The sequence below is a fragment of the Astatotilapia calliptera genome, chromosome 9 (genome assembly GCF_964374335.1).
Source record: "Astatotilapia calliptera chromosome 9, fAstCal68.1, whole genome shotgun sequence".
NCBI lineage: Eukaryota > Metazoa > Chordata > Actinopteri > Cichliformes > Cichlidae > Astatotilapia > Astatotilapia calliptera.
Genome location: NC_137430.1, coordinates 3,001,683 through 3,020,366, shown reverse-complemented (window position 1 = coordinate 3,020,366; position 18,684 = coordinate 3,001,683).

The window sequence follows — 18,684 nt, the reverse complement described above, 5'->3', positions numbered from 1 at the left end:
TGTGTGTGTGTGTGTTTAGTGGGAGAGAGAGGACCCTGCCCTTATTTGACAGCATGTCATTGTAGGATTTAAATTGAACATAGTTAGACTGGTTGACTGGATTAGAGCCTGTGTTTGTGTGTCCCTCTGTGCATTTGTGTTTCAATAAGTTATTACTATTCTGCTAAATCATAGTATTTCTGGTACTTTTCGGTACTTGTGCTAAATGCAGTATTTCTGCTAAATCATAGTATTTCTGGTACTTTTCGGTACTTGTGCTAAATACAGTATTTCTGCTTTTCATAGGATTTATGCCTAATATAGTATTTCTGCTAAATTATAGTATTTCTGCTTTTTATAGGATTTGTGCCTAACATAGTATTTCTGCTAAATTATAGTATTTCTGCTTTTTATAGGATTTGTGCCTAACATAGTATTTCTGCTAAATTATAGTATTTCTGCTTTTTATACTATTTGTTCTAAATTATACTGTTTCTGCTTTTTATAGGATTTGTGCCTAACATAGTATTTCTGCTAAATTATAGTTTTTCTTCTTTTTATAGTATTTGTGCTAAAACATAGTATTTGTACTAAATGTAGTATTTATGCTTAATAATAGTATTTCTATATATTTCTGCCAGGTCCCCAGGCAGCCAATCCTCTGTGAGGACTGAGACATTCAAATTTTCAAATCAGGGCCTGCACAGTTTCCCAGCCAATCAAATAAGTGTCCTGAGGCATTCAAATTTGCATATTGGGGCCTTCGTGGCTTCTAAGCCAGCCAATCATATCTGAGGGCTGAGGAATTCAAATCCACAAATCAGGGCCTGCACGGCTTCCCAGCCAGCCAATCACATATGTGGTCTCAGGCATTCAAATTTGCATATTGGGGAATTCGTGGCTTCTAAGTCAACAAGTCATCCATGTCATATATCTCTAAAAATTCATATTTTAATATTAAATTGTCAACACTTGAAGATTCCCCCATCTCTTCTGAACAAAACGGTGTAAGAATGACCGTTCTAGCCCCTACGGTTAGGAAATTATGGTCATTTGTTTGAGGGGAGTCGTCACTATGAGAAATAGACTGCAAAAATCCTGTGTCTCTCTGTGCTGCTGCGTGTGTAAACAGATGCACCTGTTTTGGTGGGGAAAAGTGCACAGCCTCTCTGATTGGTGGATTCAAATTCACCAGCTCCCAGGCTGACCTAGAAACTTACTTCTCTCTCCCTGTGTGTGTGTGTGTGTGTGTGTGTGTGTGTGTGTGTGTGTGTGTGTGTGTGTGTGTGTGTGTGTGTGTTTGTGTGTGTGTGTGTGTGTGTGACAGAGAGAGAGAGAGAGAGAGAGAAAGCCTTTTAATGGGATGATCCCATTGTAAGATTCAAATTCAATATATTTAGACTGGTTGACTGAATTGGATCTTGTGTGTGTGTCTCTCTGTGCATGTGTGTTTCCTCATGTGTACATATTTGTGATTGTGTGGCAGTCATAAATTCTTTTGCTGATTTTTGTCATTTAACAAGTATATTTGAGGGAACCTCAGCATGTTCAGCATTTTTTCAGCTGTCCATTTTGCTTTTCCAATTTTTCTGTTTAACTTATTACTATTGTGCTAAATCACACTATTTCTGCTATTTTATAAGATTTGTGCTTAATATACTATTTCTGCTTTTATAGGATTTGTGCTTAATATAGTATTTCTGCTTTTTATAAGATTTGTGCTTAATATAGTATTTCTGCTAAATGTAGTATTTATGCTTAATCATACTATTTCTGCTTTTCATAGGATTTGTGCTTAATATAGTATTTCTGCTAAATTTAGTATTTCTGATTAATTATAGTCTTTCTACTAAATCATAGTACAGTATTTCTGCTTTTTATGGGATTTGTGCTAAAACAAAGTATTTCTACTAAATGTAGTATTTATGCTTAATCATAGCATTTCTGCTTTTTATGGGATTTGTGCTAAAACAAAGTATTTCTACTAAATGTAGTATTTATGCTTAATCATACCATTTCTGCTTTTTATAGGATTTGTGCTTAATATAGTATTTCTGCCAAATTATAATATTTGTGCTAAAACATAGTCTTAATTTAAAATTACAATATTCATAGTTCATCACAGTGTCTCTGGTAAATCACAATATTTCTGCTCTGTTGTACTATTTTTCTAAATCATAGTGTTTCTGTAATGTTTAAGTATTTTTGGCTAAATATATTCTTTCTGTTATCTTATACTATTTCTCCTAAATTCTTGTATTTTTGAGAAGTTATCATGTTTCTGGTAAGTTACAATATTTCTGCTAAATTCTGCTATGCTATTGTATTTCTGCCAAGTATTATGTTTCCTCTAAGATATTGCAGTTTTTCTAAGTTATTCCATTTTAGCAAACTTCTTTTGCTTCTGCAAAGTTTTTACAATTTCTGCAACTTTTCAGCTTTTTCAGCTACTTTTTGCATACAGCTTCAGCTTTAAGCATCCACACTGCATTTTCGCAGGAAATGCAAATTTTTCTAGTTATTGTGTGGATGCTTTAAGCATCCACACTATTGAGTTCCTGTTTCTCTTTATTCTTTATACTTTATTATTCCAGTTGCTTCCGTACACTTTTTGGCACTTAACTACTTCCACAATTTTCAGCCGATTTTCACCGTTCAAATTTTAAACTATTCTGCTATTTCTGCTAATGATCGCTATGACTTTTGCTATTTTTTGCTATTATACTTTTTAAAATATTCCACTTTTTTCCTTTAATTTGTCCCATTGAAATGAATGGGAAACTTCAGCAATTCTGCTAAAATTTGCTTGTTTTTGAAACTTAACTACTTCCTCATATTTTCACCTAGAACAACCATTCAAACTTTAAAATGTTCACAAATTATTGGGCTATTCAGGTATGATTCAGCTTTTTCAAATGTTTTACTGTTTTACTTTTATGCCTCTTAAAGTTTTGAGTTGCAAAATTGTGATTTTTCACAAAATACATGTGTTGTTATGGTTGCTATGCTCTTGGCTTCCAGTGTGCCACTGAAGGTTTTGCAATTTTCACTTCATGTCCGAACAACTTCCTGCTACTTGCTCAATTTTCACTCAACTTCCACAAATTATACATCAAAACGTAGGTATTTTTGCTGGCTTACAGAAAATGTCACTATCATTGTTGTGGGATTTATAGAATTTTGGCAAATCTCCTCAGACCAACACAAGGTCTCAAAACTCTCCATATAAAGTCAATGGAGAGCTTGTTCAAAATCACCGCTGCATTTCTGTAATGAGAGGCATATTCGAATCGTCATATCTCCTTAACGAAGCGACTTTAAGACATGAGGCTTGTCCCGGTATATCTTCAGACACTCCTGACGCTCACAATTCAAGAATTTCTTTCTCACCTATTACCGTTCTGAAATGAGTTGGACTTGTTTGAGGGTAGGAAATTTGTCCTTCGCTCAGATTTCTTCAGATTTCAAACTGTGGAAATGAACCACTTTTTTCTCTCGTCATAACTTTTTGTTGGATTTCCACAGAGACCTGAAAATTTCCATGATTGTTCACCAAAGCCTGCTGTCTCTTACGGTGAAAGAATGATATCGATACTCCAAATAGATTTCGAGTTAGAAAGCGTTGTTTGAGGGCAAGTCAAGGCAGTTTTTGCTTCGCTCTACTCAGTTATGGTGCATTACAAGTCAAATATCTTTGATAATTCATATTTTAATGATAAATTGTAAACACTGGAAGATTCCCCCATCTCTTCTGAACAAAACGGTGTAAGAATGACCGCTCTAGCCCCTACGGTTTGGAAATTATGGTCATTTGTTTGAGGGGAGTCCTCACTATGAGAAATAGGCTGCAATAATCCTGTGCCTCTCTGTGCTGCGTGTGTAAAAAGAGGCACATGTTTTGGCGGGAAAAAGTACACAGGCTCTCTGATTGGTGGATTCAAATTCAGCAGCTCCCAGGCTGACCTAGAAACTTACTTCTCTCTCCCTGTGCATTTTTTTGCTGATTTTTTCATTTAACAAGTATATTTCAGGGACCCTCAGCATGTTCAGCATTTTTTCAGCTGTCCATTTTGCTTTTCCAATTTTTCTGTTTAACTTATTACTATTGTGCTAAATAATACTATTTCTGCTATTTTATAAGATTTGTGCCTAATATAGTATTTCTGCTAAATTACAATATTTCTGCTTTTTATACTATTTGTGCTAAAACATAGTATTTCTACTAAATGTAGTATTTATGCTTAATCATACTATTTCTGCTTTTTATGGGATTTGTGCCTAATATAGTATTTCTGCTTTTTATAGGATTTTTGCTCAAACATAGTATTTCTACTAAATGTAGTGTTTATGCTTAATCATCCTATTTCTGCTTTTTATAGGATTTGTGCTTAATATAGTATTTCTGCTAAATTATAGTTTTTCTTCTTTTTATAGTATTTGTGCTAAAACATAGTATTTCTACTAAATGTAGTATTTATGCTTAATAATAGTATTTCTATATATTTCTGCCAGGTCCCCAGGCAGCCAATCCTCTGTGAGGACTGAGACATTCAAATTTTCAAATCAGGGCCTGCACAGTTTCCCAGCCAATCAAATAAGTGTCCTGAGGCATTCAAATTTGCATATTGGGGCCTTCATGGCTTCTAAGCCAGCCAATCATATCTGAGGGCTGAGGAATTCAAATCCACAAATCAGGGCCTGCACGGCTTCCCAGCCAGCCAATCACATATGTGGTCTCAGGCATTCAAATTTGCATATTGGGGAATTCGTGGCTTCTAAGTCAACAAGTCATCCATGTCATATATCTCTAAAAATTCATATTTTAATATTAAATTGTCAACACTTGAAGATTCCCCCATCTCTTCTGAACAAAACGGTGTAAGAATGACTGCTCTAGCCCCTACGGTTAGGAAATTACGGTCATTTGTTTGAGGGGAGTCCTCACTATGAGAAATAGACTGCAATAATCCTGTGTCTCTCTGTGCTGCTGCGTGTGTAAACAGATGCACCTGTTTTGGTGGGGAAAAGTGCACAGCCTCTCTGATTGGTGGATTCAAATTCACCAGCTCCCAGGCTGACCTAGAAACTTACTTCTCTCTCCCTGTGTGTGTGTGTGTGTGTGTGTGTGTGTGTGTGTGTGTGTGTGTGTGTGTGTGTGTGTGTGTGTTTGTGTGTGACAGAGAGAGAGAGAGAGAGAGAAAGCCTTTTAATGGGATGATCCCATTGTAAGATTCAAATTCAATATATTTAGACTGGTTGACTGAATTGGATCTTGTGTGTGTGTCTCTCTGTGCATGTGTGTTTCCTCATGTGTACATATTTGTAATTGTGTGGCAGTCATAAATTTTTTTGCTGATTTTTGTCATTTAACAAGTATATTTGAGGGAACCTCAGCATGTTCAGCATTTTTTCAGCTGTCCATTTTGCTTTTCCAATTTTTCTGTTTAACTTATTACTATTGTGCTAAATCACACTATTTCTGCTATTTTATAAGATTTGTGCTTAATATAGTATTTCTGCTTTTTATAAGATTTGTGCTTAATATAGTATTTCTACTAAATGTAGTATTTATGCTTAATCATAGTATTTCTGCTTTTATAGGATTTGTGCTTAATATAATATTTCTGCTTTTTATAAGATTTGTGCTTAATATAGTATTTCTGCTAAATGTAGTATTTATGCTTAATCATACTATTTCTGCTTTTCATAGGATTTGTGCTTAATATAGTATTTCTGCTAAATTTAGTATTTCTGATTAATTATAGTTTTTCTACTAAATCATAGTACAGTATTTCTGCTTTTTATGGGATTTGTGCTAAAACATAGTATTTCTACTAAATGTAGTATTTATGCTTAATCATAGTATTTCTATATATTTCTGCCAGGTCCCCAGGCAGCCAATCCTCTGTGAGGACTTAGACATTCAAATTTTCAAATCAGGGCCTGCACGGTTTCCCAGCCAATCATATATGTGTCCTGAGGCATTCAAATTTGCATATTGGGGCCTTCATGGCTTCTAAGCCAGCCAATCATATCTGAGGGCTGAGGAATTCAAATCCACAAATCAGGGCCTGCACGGCTTCCCAGGCAGCCAATCATATATGTGGCCTCAGGCATTCAAATTTGCATATTGGGGGAATTCGTGGCTTCTAAGTCAACAAGTCATCCATGTCGTATATCTCCAAAAATTCACATTTTAATGATAAATTGTTAACACTGGAAGATTCCCCCATCTCTTCTGAACAAAACGGTGTAAGAATGACCGCTCTAGCCCCTACGGTTAGGAAATTATGGTCATTTGTTTGAGGGGAGTCCTCACTATGAGAAATAGGCTGCAATAATCCTGTGCCTCTCTCTGCTGCGTGTGTAAAAAGATGCACCTGTTTTGGCGGGAAAAAGTACACAGGCTCTCCGATTGGTGGATTCAAATTCAGCAGCTCCCAGGCTGACCTAGAAACTTACTTCTCTCTCCCTGTGCATTTTTATGCTGATTTTTTCATTTAACAAGTATATTTGAGGGACCCTCAGCATGTTCAGCATTTTTTCAGCTGTCCATTTTGCTTTTCCAATTTTTCTGTTTAACTTATTACTATTGTGCTAAATCATACTGTTTCTGCTATTTCATAAGATTTGTGCTTAATGTAGTATTTCTGCTTTTAATAGGATTTGTGCTTAATATAGTATTTCTGCTTTTTATAGAATTTGTGCTTAATATAGTATTTCTGCTTTTTATAGAATTTGTGCTTAATATAGTATTTCTGCTTTTTATAGGATTTGTGCTTAATATAGTATTTCTGCTTTTAATAGGATTTGTGCTTAATATAGTATTTCTGCTTTTTATAGAATTTGTGCTTAATATAGTATTTCTGCTTTTTATAGAATTTGTGCTTAATATAGTATTTCTGCTTTTTATAGAATTTGTGCTTAATATAGTATTTCTGCTTTTTATATGATTTGTGCTTAATATGGTATTTCTGCTAAATTATAGTATTTCTGCTTTTTATAGGATTTGTGCTAAAACATAGTATTTCTACTAAATGTAGTATTTATGCTTAATCATAGTATTTCTATATATTTCTGCCAGGTCCCCAGGCAGCCAATCCTCTGTGAGGACTTAGACATTCAAATTTTCAAATCAGGTCCTGCACGGTTTCCCAGCCAATCATATATGTGTCCTGAGGCATTCAAATTTGCATATTGGGGACTTCATGGCTTCTAAGCCAGCCAATCATATCTGAGGGCTGAGGAATTCAAATCCACAAATCAGGGCCTGCACAGCTTTCCAGCCAGCCAATCATGTATGTGGGCTCCAGGTATTCAAATTTGCATATTGGGGAATTCGTGGCTTCTAAGTCAACAAGTCATCCGTGTCATATATCTCTAATAATTCATATTTTAATGATAAATTGTCAACACTTGAAGATTCCCCAATCTCTTCTGAACAAAACGGTGTAAGAATGACTGCTCTAGCCCCTACAGTTAGGAAATTATGGTCATTTGTTTGAGGGGAGTCGTCACTATGAGAAATAGACTGCAATAATCCTGTGTCTCTCTGTGCTGCGTGTGTAAACAGAAGCACCTGTTTTGGCGGGAAAAAGTACACAGCCTCTCTGATTGGTGGATTCAAATTCAGCAGCTCTCTCCCTCTGTGTGTGTGTGTGTGTGTGTGTGTGTGTGTGTGTGTGTGTGTGTGTGTGTGTGTGTGTGTGTGTGTGTGTGTGTGACAGAGAGAGAGAGAGAGAGAGAGAGAGAGCCTTTTAATGGGATGATCTCATTGTAAGATTCAAATTCAATATATTTAGACTGGTTGACTGAATTGGATCTTGTGTGTGTGTCTCTCTGTGCATGTGTGTTTCCTCATGTGTACATATTTGTAATTGTGTGGCTGTTATAGATTTTTTTGCAGATTTTTGTCATTTAACAAGTATATTTGAGGGACCCTCAGCATGTTCAGCATTTTTTCAGCTGTCCATTTTGCTTTTCCAATTTTTCTGTTTAACTTATTACTATTGTGCTAAATCATACTATTTCTGCTATTTTATAAGATTTGTGCTTAATATACTATTTCTGCTTTTATAGGATTTGTGCTTAATATAGTATTTCTGCTAAATGTAGTATTTATGCTTAATCATACCATTTCTGCTTTTTATAGGATTTGTGCTTAATATAGTATTTCTGCTAAATTATAGTATTTCTGCCAAATTATAGTATTTGTGCTAAAACATAGTCTTAATTTAAAATTACAATATTGATAGTTCATCACAGTGTCTCTGGTAAATCACAGTATTTCTGCTATGTTGTACTATTTTTCTAAATCATAGTGTTTCTGTAATGCTTAAGTATTTTTGTCTAAATATATTCTTTCTGTTATCTTATACTATTTCTCCTAAATTCTTGTATTTTTGAGAAGTTATGTTTCTGGTAAGTTACAATATTTCTGCTAAGTTCTGCTATGCTATTGTATTTCTGCCAAGTATTATGTTTCCTCTAAGATATTGCAGTTCTGCTAAGTTATTCCATTTTAGCAAAGTTCCTTTGCTTCTGCAAAGTTTTTACAATTTCTGCAACTTTTCAGCTTTTTCAGCTACTTTTTGCATGCAGCTTCAGCTTTAAGCATCCACACTGCATTTTCGCAGGAAATGCAAATTTTTCTAGTTATTCTAGTTATTATTCTAGTTGCTTCCGTACACTTTTTGGCACTTAACTACTTCCACAATTTTCAGCCGATTTTCACCGTTCAAATTTTAAACTATTCTGCTATTTCTGCTAATGTGCGCTATGACTTTTGCTATTTTTAACTATTATACTTTTTAAAATATTAAGCTTTTTTCCTTTAATTTGTCCCATTGAAATGAATGGGAAACTTCAGCAATTCTGCTAAAATTTGCTTGTTTTTGAAACTTAACTACTTCCTCATATTTTCACCTAGAACAACCATTCAAACTTTAAAATGTTCACAAATTATTGGGCTATTCAGGTATGATTCAGCTTTTTCAAATCTTTTACTGTTTTACTTTTATGCCTCTTAAAGTTTTGAGTTGCAAAATTGTGATTTTTCACAAAATACATGTGTTGTTATGGTTGCTATGCTCTTGGCTTCCAGTGTGCCACTGAAGGTTTTGCAATTTTCACTTCATGTCCGAACAACTGTTTGCTACTTGCTCAATTTTCACTCAACTTCCACAAATTATACATCAAAACGTAGGTATTTTTGCTGGCTTTCAGAAAATGTCACCATCATTGTTGTGGGATTTATAGAATTTTTGCAAATCTCCTCAGACTAACACAAGGTCAGAAAACTCTCCATATAAAGTGAATGGAGAGCTTGTTCAAAATCACCGCTGGATTTCTGTAATGAGAGGCATATTCGAATCGTCATATCTCCTTAACGAAGCAAAGTTAAGACATGAGGCTTGTCCCCGAATATCTTCAGACACCCCTGACGCTCACAATTCAAGAATTTCTTTCTCACCTATTACCGTTCTGAAATGAGTTGGACTTGTTTGAGGGTAGGAAATTCGTCCTTCGCTCAGATTTCTTCAGATTTCAAACTGTGGAAATGAACCACTTTTTTCTCTCGTCATAACTTTTTGTTGGATTTCCACAGAGACCTGAAAATTTCCATGATTGTTCACCAAAGCCTGCTGTCTCTTACGGTGAAAGAATGATATCGATACTCCAAATAGATTTCGAGTTAGAAAGCGTTGTTTGAGGGCAAGTCAAGGCAGTTTTTGCTTCGCTCTACTCAGTTATGGTGCATTACAAGTCAAATATCTTTAATAATTCATATTTTAATGATAAATTGTAAACACTGGAAGATTCCCCCATCTCTTCTGAACAAAACGGTGTAAGAATGACCGCTCTAGCCCCTACGGTTTGGAAATTATGGTCATTTGTTTGAGGGGAGTCCTCACTATGAGAAATAGGCTGCAATAATCCTGTGCCTCTCTGTGCTGCGTGTGTAAAAAGAGGCACATGTTTTGGCGGGAAAAAGTACACAGGCTCTCTGATTGGTGGATTCAAATTCAGCAGCTCCCAGGCTGACCTAGAAACTTACTTCTCTCTCCCTGTGCATTTTTTTGCTGATTTTTTCATTTAACAAGTATATTTGAGGGACCCTCAGCATGTTCAGCATTTTTTCAGCTGTCCATTTTGCTTTTCCAATTTTTCTGTTTAACTTATTACTATTGTGCTAAATAATACTATTTCTGCTATTTTATAAGATTTGTGCCTAATATAGCATTTCTGCTAAATTACAATATTTCTGCTTTTTATACTATTTGTGCTAAAACATAGTATTTCTACTAAATGTAGTATTTATGCTTAATCATACTATTTCTGCTTTTTATGGGATTTGTGCCTAATATAGTATTTCTGCTTTTTATAGGATTTTTGCTCAAACATAGTATTTCTGCTAAATGTAGTGTTTATGCTTAATCATCCTATTTCTGCTTTTCATAGGATTTATGCCTAATATAGTATTTCTGCTAAATTATAGTATTTCTGCTTTTTATAGGATTTGTGCCTAACATAGTATTTCTGCTAAATTATAGTATTTCTGCTTTTTATAGGATTTGTGCCTAACATAGTATTTCTGCTAAATTATAGTATTTCTGCTTTTTATACTATTTGTTCTAAATTATACTGTTTCTGCTTTTTATAGGATTTGTGCTTAATATAGTATTTCTGCTAAATTATAGTTTTTCTTCTTTTTATAGTATTTGTGCTAAAACATAGTATTTGTACTAAATGTAGTATTTATGCTTAATAATAGTATTTCTATATATTTCTGCCAGGTCCCCAGGCAGCCAATCCTCTGTGAGGACTGAGACATTCAAATTTTCAAATCAGGGCCTGCACAGTTTCCCAGCCAATCAAATAAGTGTCCTGAGGCATTCAAATTTGCATATTGGGGCCTTCGTGGCTTCTAAGCCAGCCAATCATATCTGAGGGCTGAGGAATTCAAATCCACAAATCAGGGCCTGCACGGCTTCCCAGCCAGCCAATCACATATGTGGTCTCAGGCATTCAAATTTGCATATTGGGGAATTCGTGGCTTCTAAGTCAACAAGTCATCCATGTCATATATCTCTAAAAATTCATATTTTAATATTAAATTGTCAACACTTGAAGATTCCCCCATCTCTTCTGAACAAAACGGTGTAAGAATGACCCTTCTAGCCCCTACGGTTAGGAAATTACGGTTATTTGTTTGAGGGGAGTCGTCACTATGAGAAATAGACTGCAAAAATCCTGTGTCTCTCTGTGCTGCTGCGTGTGTAAACAGATGCACCTGTTTTGGTGGGGAAAAGTGCACAGCCTCTCTGATTGGTGGATTCAAATTCACCAGCTCCCAGGCTGACCTAGAAACTTACTTCTCTCTCCCTGTGTGTGTGTGTGTGTGTGTGTGTGTGTGTGTGTGTGTGTGTGTGTGTGTGTGTGTGTGTGTGTGTGTGTGTGTGTGTGACAGAGAGAGAGAGAGAGAGAGAGAGAGAGAGAGAGAGAGAGAGAAAGGCTTTTAATGGGATGATCTCATTCTAAGATTTAAATTCAATATATTTAGACTGGTTGACTGAATTGGATCTTGTGTGTGGGTCTCTCTGTGCATGTGTGTTTCCTCATGTGTACATATTTGTGATTGTGTGGCTGTAATAAATTTTTTTGCAGATTTTTGTCATTTAACAAGTATATTTGAGGGACCCTCAGCATGTTCAGCATTTTTTCAGCTGTCCATTTTGCTTTTCCAATTTTTCTGTTTAACTTATTACTATTGTGCTAAATCATACTGTTTCTGCTATTTTATAAGATTTGTGCTTAATATACTATTTCTGCTTTTATAGGATTTGTGCTTAATATAGTATTTCTGCTAAATGTAGTATTTATGCTTAATCATACTATTTCTGCTTTTCATAGTATTTGTGCTTAATATAGTATTTCTGCTAAATTTAGTATTTCTGATTAATTATAGTTTTTCTACTAAATCATAGTACAGTATTTCTGCTTTTTATGGGATTTGTGCTAAAACAAAGTATTTCTACTAAATGTAGTATTTGTGCTTAATCATACCATTTCTGCTTTTTATGGGATTTGTGCTTAATATAGTATTTCTGCTAAATTATAGTATTTCTGCCAAATTATAATATTTGTGCTAAAACATAGTCTCAATTTAAAATTACAATATTCATAGTTCATCACAGTGTCTCTGGTAAATCACAATATTTCTGCTCTGTTGTACTATTTTTCTAAATCATAGTGTTTCTGTAATGTTTAAGTATTTTTGGCTAAATATATTCTTTCTGTTATCTTATACTATTTCTCCTAAATTCTTGTATTTTTGAGAAGTTATCATGTTTCTGGTAAGTTACAATATTTCTGCTAAATTCTGCTATGCTATTGTATTTCTGCCAAGTATTATGTTTCCTCTAAGATATTGCAGTTCTGCTAAGTTATTCCATTTTAGCAAAGTTCTTTTGCTTCTGCAAAGTTTTTACAATTTCTGCAACTTTTCAGCTTTTTCAGCTACTTTTTGCATACAGCTTCAGCTTTAAGCATCCACACTGCATTTTCGCAGGAAATGCAAATTTTTCTAGTTGTGTGGATGCTTTAAGCATCCACACTATTGAGTTCCTGTTTCTCTTTATTCTTTATTGTGTGGATGCTTTAAGCATCCACACTATTGAGTTCCTGTTTCTCTTTATTCTTTATACTTTATTATTATTGTGTGGATGCTTTAAGCATCCACACTATTGAGTTCCTGTTTCTCTTTATTCTTTATACTTTATTATTATTATTATTCCAGTTGCTTCCGTACACTTTTTGGCACTTAACTACTTCCACAATTTTCAGCCGATTTTCACCGTTCAAATTTTAAACTATTCTGCTATTTTTGCTCTTTCTTGCTATGATTTTTGCTATTTTTAACTATTATACTTTTTAAAATATTCCACTTTTTTCCTTTAATTTGTCCCATTGAAATGAATGGGAAACTTCTGCAATTCTGCTAAAATTTGCTTGTTTTTGAAACTTAACTACTTCCTCATATTTTCACCTAGAACAACCATTCAAATTTTAAAATGTTCACAAATTATTGGGCTATTCAGGTATGATTCAGCTTTTTCAAATCTTCTACTGTTTTACTTTTATGCCTCTTAAAGTTTTGAGTTGCAAAATTGTGATTTTTCACAAAATACATGCGTTGTTATGGTTGCTATGCTCTTGGCTTCCAGTGTGCCACTGAAGGTTTTGCAATTCTCACTTCATGTCTGAACAACTTCCTGCTACTTGCTCAATTTTCACTCAACTTCCACAAATTATACATCAAAACGTAGGTATTTTTGCTGGCTTTCAGAAAATGTCACCATCATTGTTGTGGGATTTATAGAATTTTTGCAAATCTCCTCAGACTAACACAAGGTCAGAAAACTCTCCATATAAAGTGAATGGAGAGCTTGTTCAAAATCACCGCTGGATTTCTGTAATGAGAGGCATATTCGAATCGTCATATCTCCTTAACGAAGCAAAGTTAAGACATGAGGCTTGTCCCCGAATATCTTCAGACACCCCTGACGCTCACAATTCAAGAATTTCTTTCTCACCTATTACCGTTCTGAAATGAGTTGGACTTGTTTGAGGGTAGGAAATTCGTCCTTCGCTCAGATTTCTTCAGATTTCAAACTGTGGAAATGAACCACTTTTTTCTCTCGTCATAACTTTTTGTTGGATTTCCACAGAGACCTGAAAATTTCCATGATTGTTCACCAAAGTCTGCTGTCTCTTACGGTGAAAGAATGATATCGATACTCCAAATAGATTTCAAGTCACAAAGCGTTGTTTGAGGGCAAGTCAAGGCAGTTTTTGCTTCGCTCTACTCAGTTATGGTGCATTAGAAGTCAAATATCTTTAATAATTCATATTTTAATGATAAATTGTAAACACTGGAAGATTCCCCCATCTCTTCTGAACAAAACGGTGTAAGAATGACCGCTCTAGCCCCTACGGTTTGGAAATTATGGTCATTTGTTTGAGGGGAGTCCTCACTATGAGAAATAGGCTGCAATAATCCTGTGCCTCTCTGTGCTGCGTGTGTAAAAAGAGGCACATGTTTTGGCGGGAAAAAGTACACAGGCTCTCTGATTGGTGGATTCAAATTCAGCAGCTCCCAGGCTGACCTAGAAACGTACTTCTCTCTCCCTGTGCATTTTTTTGCTGATTTTTTCATTTAACAAGTATATTTGAGGGACCCTCAGCATGTTCAGCATTTTTTCAGCTGTCCATTTTGCTTTTCCAATTTTTCTGTTTAACTTATTACTATTGTGCTAAATAATACTGTTTCTGCTATTTTATAAGATTTGTGCCTAATATAGTATTTCTGCTAAATTACAATATTTCTGCTTTTTATACTATTTGTGCTCAAACATAGTATTTCTGCTAAATGTAATGTTTATGCTTAATCATCCTATTTCTGTTTTTTATGGGATTTGTGCTTAATATAGTATTTCTGCTAAATTATAGTATTTCTGCTTTTTATAGTATTTGTGCTAAAACATAGTATTTCTACTAAATGTAGTATTTATGCTTAATCATACTATTTCTGCTTTTTATGGGATTTGTGCCTAATATAGTATTTCTGCTTTTTATAGGATTTTTGCTCAAACATAGTATTTCTACTAAATGTAGTGTTTATGCTTAATCATCCTATTTCTGCTTTTTATAGGATTTGTGCTTAATATAGTATTTCTGCTAAATTATAGTATTTCTGCTTTTTATAGTATTTGTGCTAAAACATAGTATTTCTACTAAATGTAGTATTTATGCTTAATCATAGTATTTCTATATATTTCTGCCACGTCCCCAGGCAGCCAATCCTCTGTGAGGACTGAGAAATTCAAATTTTCAAATCAGGGCCTGCACGGCTTCCCAGCCAATCATATATGTGTCCTGAGGCATTCAAATTTGCATATTGGGGCCTTCATGGCTTCTAAGCCAGCCAATCATATCTGAGGGCTGAGGAATTCAAATCCACAAATCAGGGCCTGCACAGCTTCCCTGCCAGCCAATCATGTATGTGGGCTCCAGGTATTCAAATTTGCATATTGGGGAATTCGTGGCTTCTAAGTCAACAAGTCATCCATGTCATATATCTCTAAAAATTCATATTTTAATGATAAATTGTCAACACTTGAAGATTCCCCCATCTCTTCTGAACAAAACGGTGTAAGAATGACCGCTCTAGCCCCTATGGTTAGGAAATTATGGTCATTTGTTTGAGGGGAATCCTCACTATGTGAAATAAACTGAAAGAAGCAGGTCTATGTCTCTGTGCTGCGTGTGTAAAACAGATGCACCTGTTTTGGCGGGAAAACGTAAACAGCCTCTCTGATTGGTGGATTCAAATTCAGCAGCTCCCAGGCTGACCTAGAAACTTAGTCCTCTCTCCCTGTGTGTGTGTGTGTGTGTGTGTGTGTGTGTGTGTGTTTAGTGGGAGAGAGAGGACCCTGCCCTTATTTGACAGCATGTCATTGTAGGATTTAAATTGAACATAGTTAGACTGGTTGACTGGATTAGAGCCTGTGTTTGTGTGTCCCTCTGTGCATTTGTGTTTCAATAAGTTATTACTATTCTGCTAAATCATAGTATTTCTGGTACTTTTCGGTACTTGTGCTAAATACAGTATTTCTGCTGAATCATACTATTTCTGCTTTTCATAGGATTTATGCCTAATATAGTATTTCTGCTAAATTATAGTATTTCTGCTTTTTATAAGATTTGTGCCTAACATAGTATTTCTGCTAAATTATAGTATTTCTGCTTTTTATAGGATTTGTGCCTAACATAGTATTTCTGCTAAATTATAGTATTTCTGCTTTTTATACTATTTGTTCTAAATTATAGTATTTCTGCTTTTTATAGGATTTGTGCTTAATATAGTATTTCTGCTAAATTATAGTTTTTCTTCTTTTTATAATATTTGTGCTAAAACATAGTATTTCTACTAAATGTAGTATTTATGCTTAATAATAGTATTTCTATATATTTCTGCCAGGTCCCCAGGCAGCCAATCCTCTGTGAGGACTGAGACATTCAAATTTTCAAATCAGGGCCTGCACAGTTTCCCAGCCAATCAAATAAGTGTCCTGAGGCATTCAAATTTGCATATTGGGGCCTTCGTGGCTTCTAAGCCAGCCAATCATATCTGAGGGCTGAGGAATTCAAATCCACAAATCAGGGCCTGCACGGCTTCCCAGGCAGCCAATCACATATGTGGTCTCAGGCATTCAAATTTGCATATTGGGGAATTCGTGGCTTCTAAGTCAACAAGTCATCCATGTCATATATCTCTAAAAATTCATATTTTAATATTAAATTGTCAACACTTGAAGATTCCCCCATCTCTTCTGAACAAAACGGTGTAAGAATGACCGTTCTAGCCCCTACGGTTAGGAAATTACGGTCATTTGTTTGAGGGGAGTCGTCATTATGAGAAATAGACTGCAAAAATCCTGTGTCTCTCTGTGCTGCTGCGTGTGTAAACAGATGCACCTGTTTTGGTGGGGAAAAGTGCACAGCCTCTCTGATTGGTGGATTCAAATCCACCAGCTCCCAGGCTGACCTAGAAACTTACTTCTCTCTCCCTGTGTGTGTGTGTGTGTGTGTGTGTGTGTGTGTGTGTGTGTGTGTGTGTGTGTGTGTGTGTGTGTGTGTGAGAGAGAGAGAGAGAGAGAGAGAGAGAGAGAGAGAGAGAGAGAGAGAGAGAGAGAGAGAGAGAGAGAGAGAGAGAGAAAGGCTTTTAATGGGATGATCTCATTCTAAGATTTAAATTCAAAATATTTAGACTGGTTGACTGAATTGGATCTTGTGTGTGGGTCTCTCTGTGCATGTGTGTTTCCTCATGTGTACATATTTGTGATTGTGTGGCTGTAATAAATTTTTTTGCAGATTTTTGTCATTTAACAAGTATATTTGAGGGACCCTCAGCATGTTCAGCATTTTTTCAGCTGTCCATTTTGCTTTTCCAATTTTTCTGTTTAACTTATTACTATTGTGCTAAATCATACTGTTTCTGCTATTTTATAAGATTTGTGCTTAATATACTATTTCTGCTTTTATAGGATTTGTGCTTAATATAGTATTTCTGCTAAATGTAGTATTTATGCTTAATCATACTATTTCTGCTTTTCATAGTATTTGTGCTTAATATAGTATTTCTGCTAAATTTAGTATTTCTGATTAATTATAGTTTTTCTACTAAATCATAGTACAGTATTTCTGCTTTTTATGGGATTTGTGCTAAAACAAAGTATTTCTACTAAATGTAGTATTTGTGCTTAATCATACCATTTCTGCTTTTTATAGGATTTGTGCTTAATATAGTATTTCTGCTAAATTATAGTATTTCTGCCAAATTATAATATTTGTGCTAAAACATAGTCTCAATTTAAAATTACAATATTCATAGTTCATCACAGTGTCTCTGGTAAATCACAATATTTCTGCTCTGTTGTACTATTTTTCTAAATCATAGTGTTTCTGTAATGTTTAAGTATTTTTGGCTAAATATATTCTTTCTGTTATCTTATACTATTTCTCCTAAATTCTTGTATTTTTGAGAAGTTATCATGTTTCTGGTAAGTTACAATATTTCTGCTAAATTCTGCTATGCTATTGTATTTCTGCCAAGTATTATGTTTCCTCTAAGATATTGCAGTTCTGCTAAGTTATTCCATTTTAGCAAACTTCTTTTGCTTCTGCAAAGTTTTTACAATTTCTGCAACTTTTCAGCTTTTTCAGCTACTTTTTGCATACAGCTTCAGCTTTAAGCATCCACACTGCATTTTCGCAGGAAATGCAAATTTTTCTAGTTCCAGTTGCTTCCGTACACTTTTTGGCACTTAACTACTTCCACAATTTTTAGCCGATTTTCACCGTTCAAATTTTAAACTATTCTGCTATTTTTGCTCTTTCTTGCTATGATTTTTGCTATTTTTAACTATTATACTTTTTAAAATATTAAGCTTTTTTCCTTTAATTTGTCCCATTGAAATGAATGGGAAACTTCTGCAATTCTGCTAAAATTTGCTTGTTTTTGAAACTTAACTACTTCCTCATATTTTCACCTAGAACAACCATTCAAACTTTAAAATGTTCATAAATTATTGGGCTATTCAGGTATGATTCAGCTTTTTTAAATCTTTTACTGTTTTACTTTTATGCCTCTTAAAGTTTTGAGTTGCAAAATTGTGATTTTTCACAAAATACATGCGTTGTTATGGTTGCTATGCTCTTGGCTTCCAGTGTGTCACTGAAGGTTTTGCAGTCTTCTCTTCATGTCCGAACAACTGTTTGCTACTTGCTCAATTTTCACTCAACTTCCACAAATTATACATCAAAACGTAGGTATTTTTGCTGGCTTTCAGGAAATGTCACTATCATTGTTGTGGGATTTATAGAATTTTCGCAAATCTCCTCAGACCAACACAATGTCAGAAAACTCTCCATATAAAGTGAATGGAGAGCTTGTTCAAAATCACCGCTGGATTTCTGTAATGAGAGGCATATTCGAATCGTCATATCTCCTTAACGAAGCAAAGTTAAGACATGAGGCTTGTCCCCGAATATCTTCAGACACCCCTGACGCTCACAATTCAAGAATTTCTTTCTCACCTATTACCGTTCTGAAATGAGTTGGACTTGTTTGAGGGTAGGAAA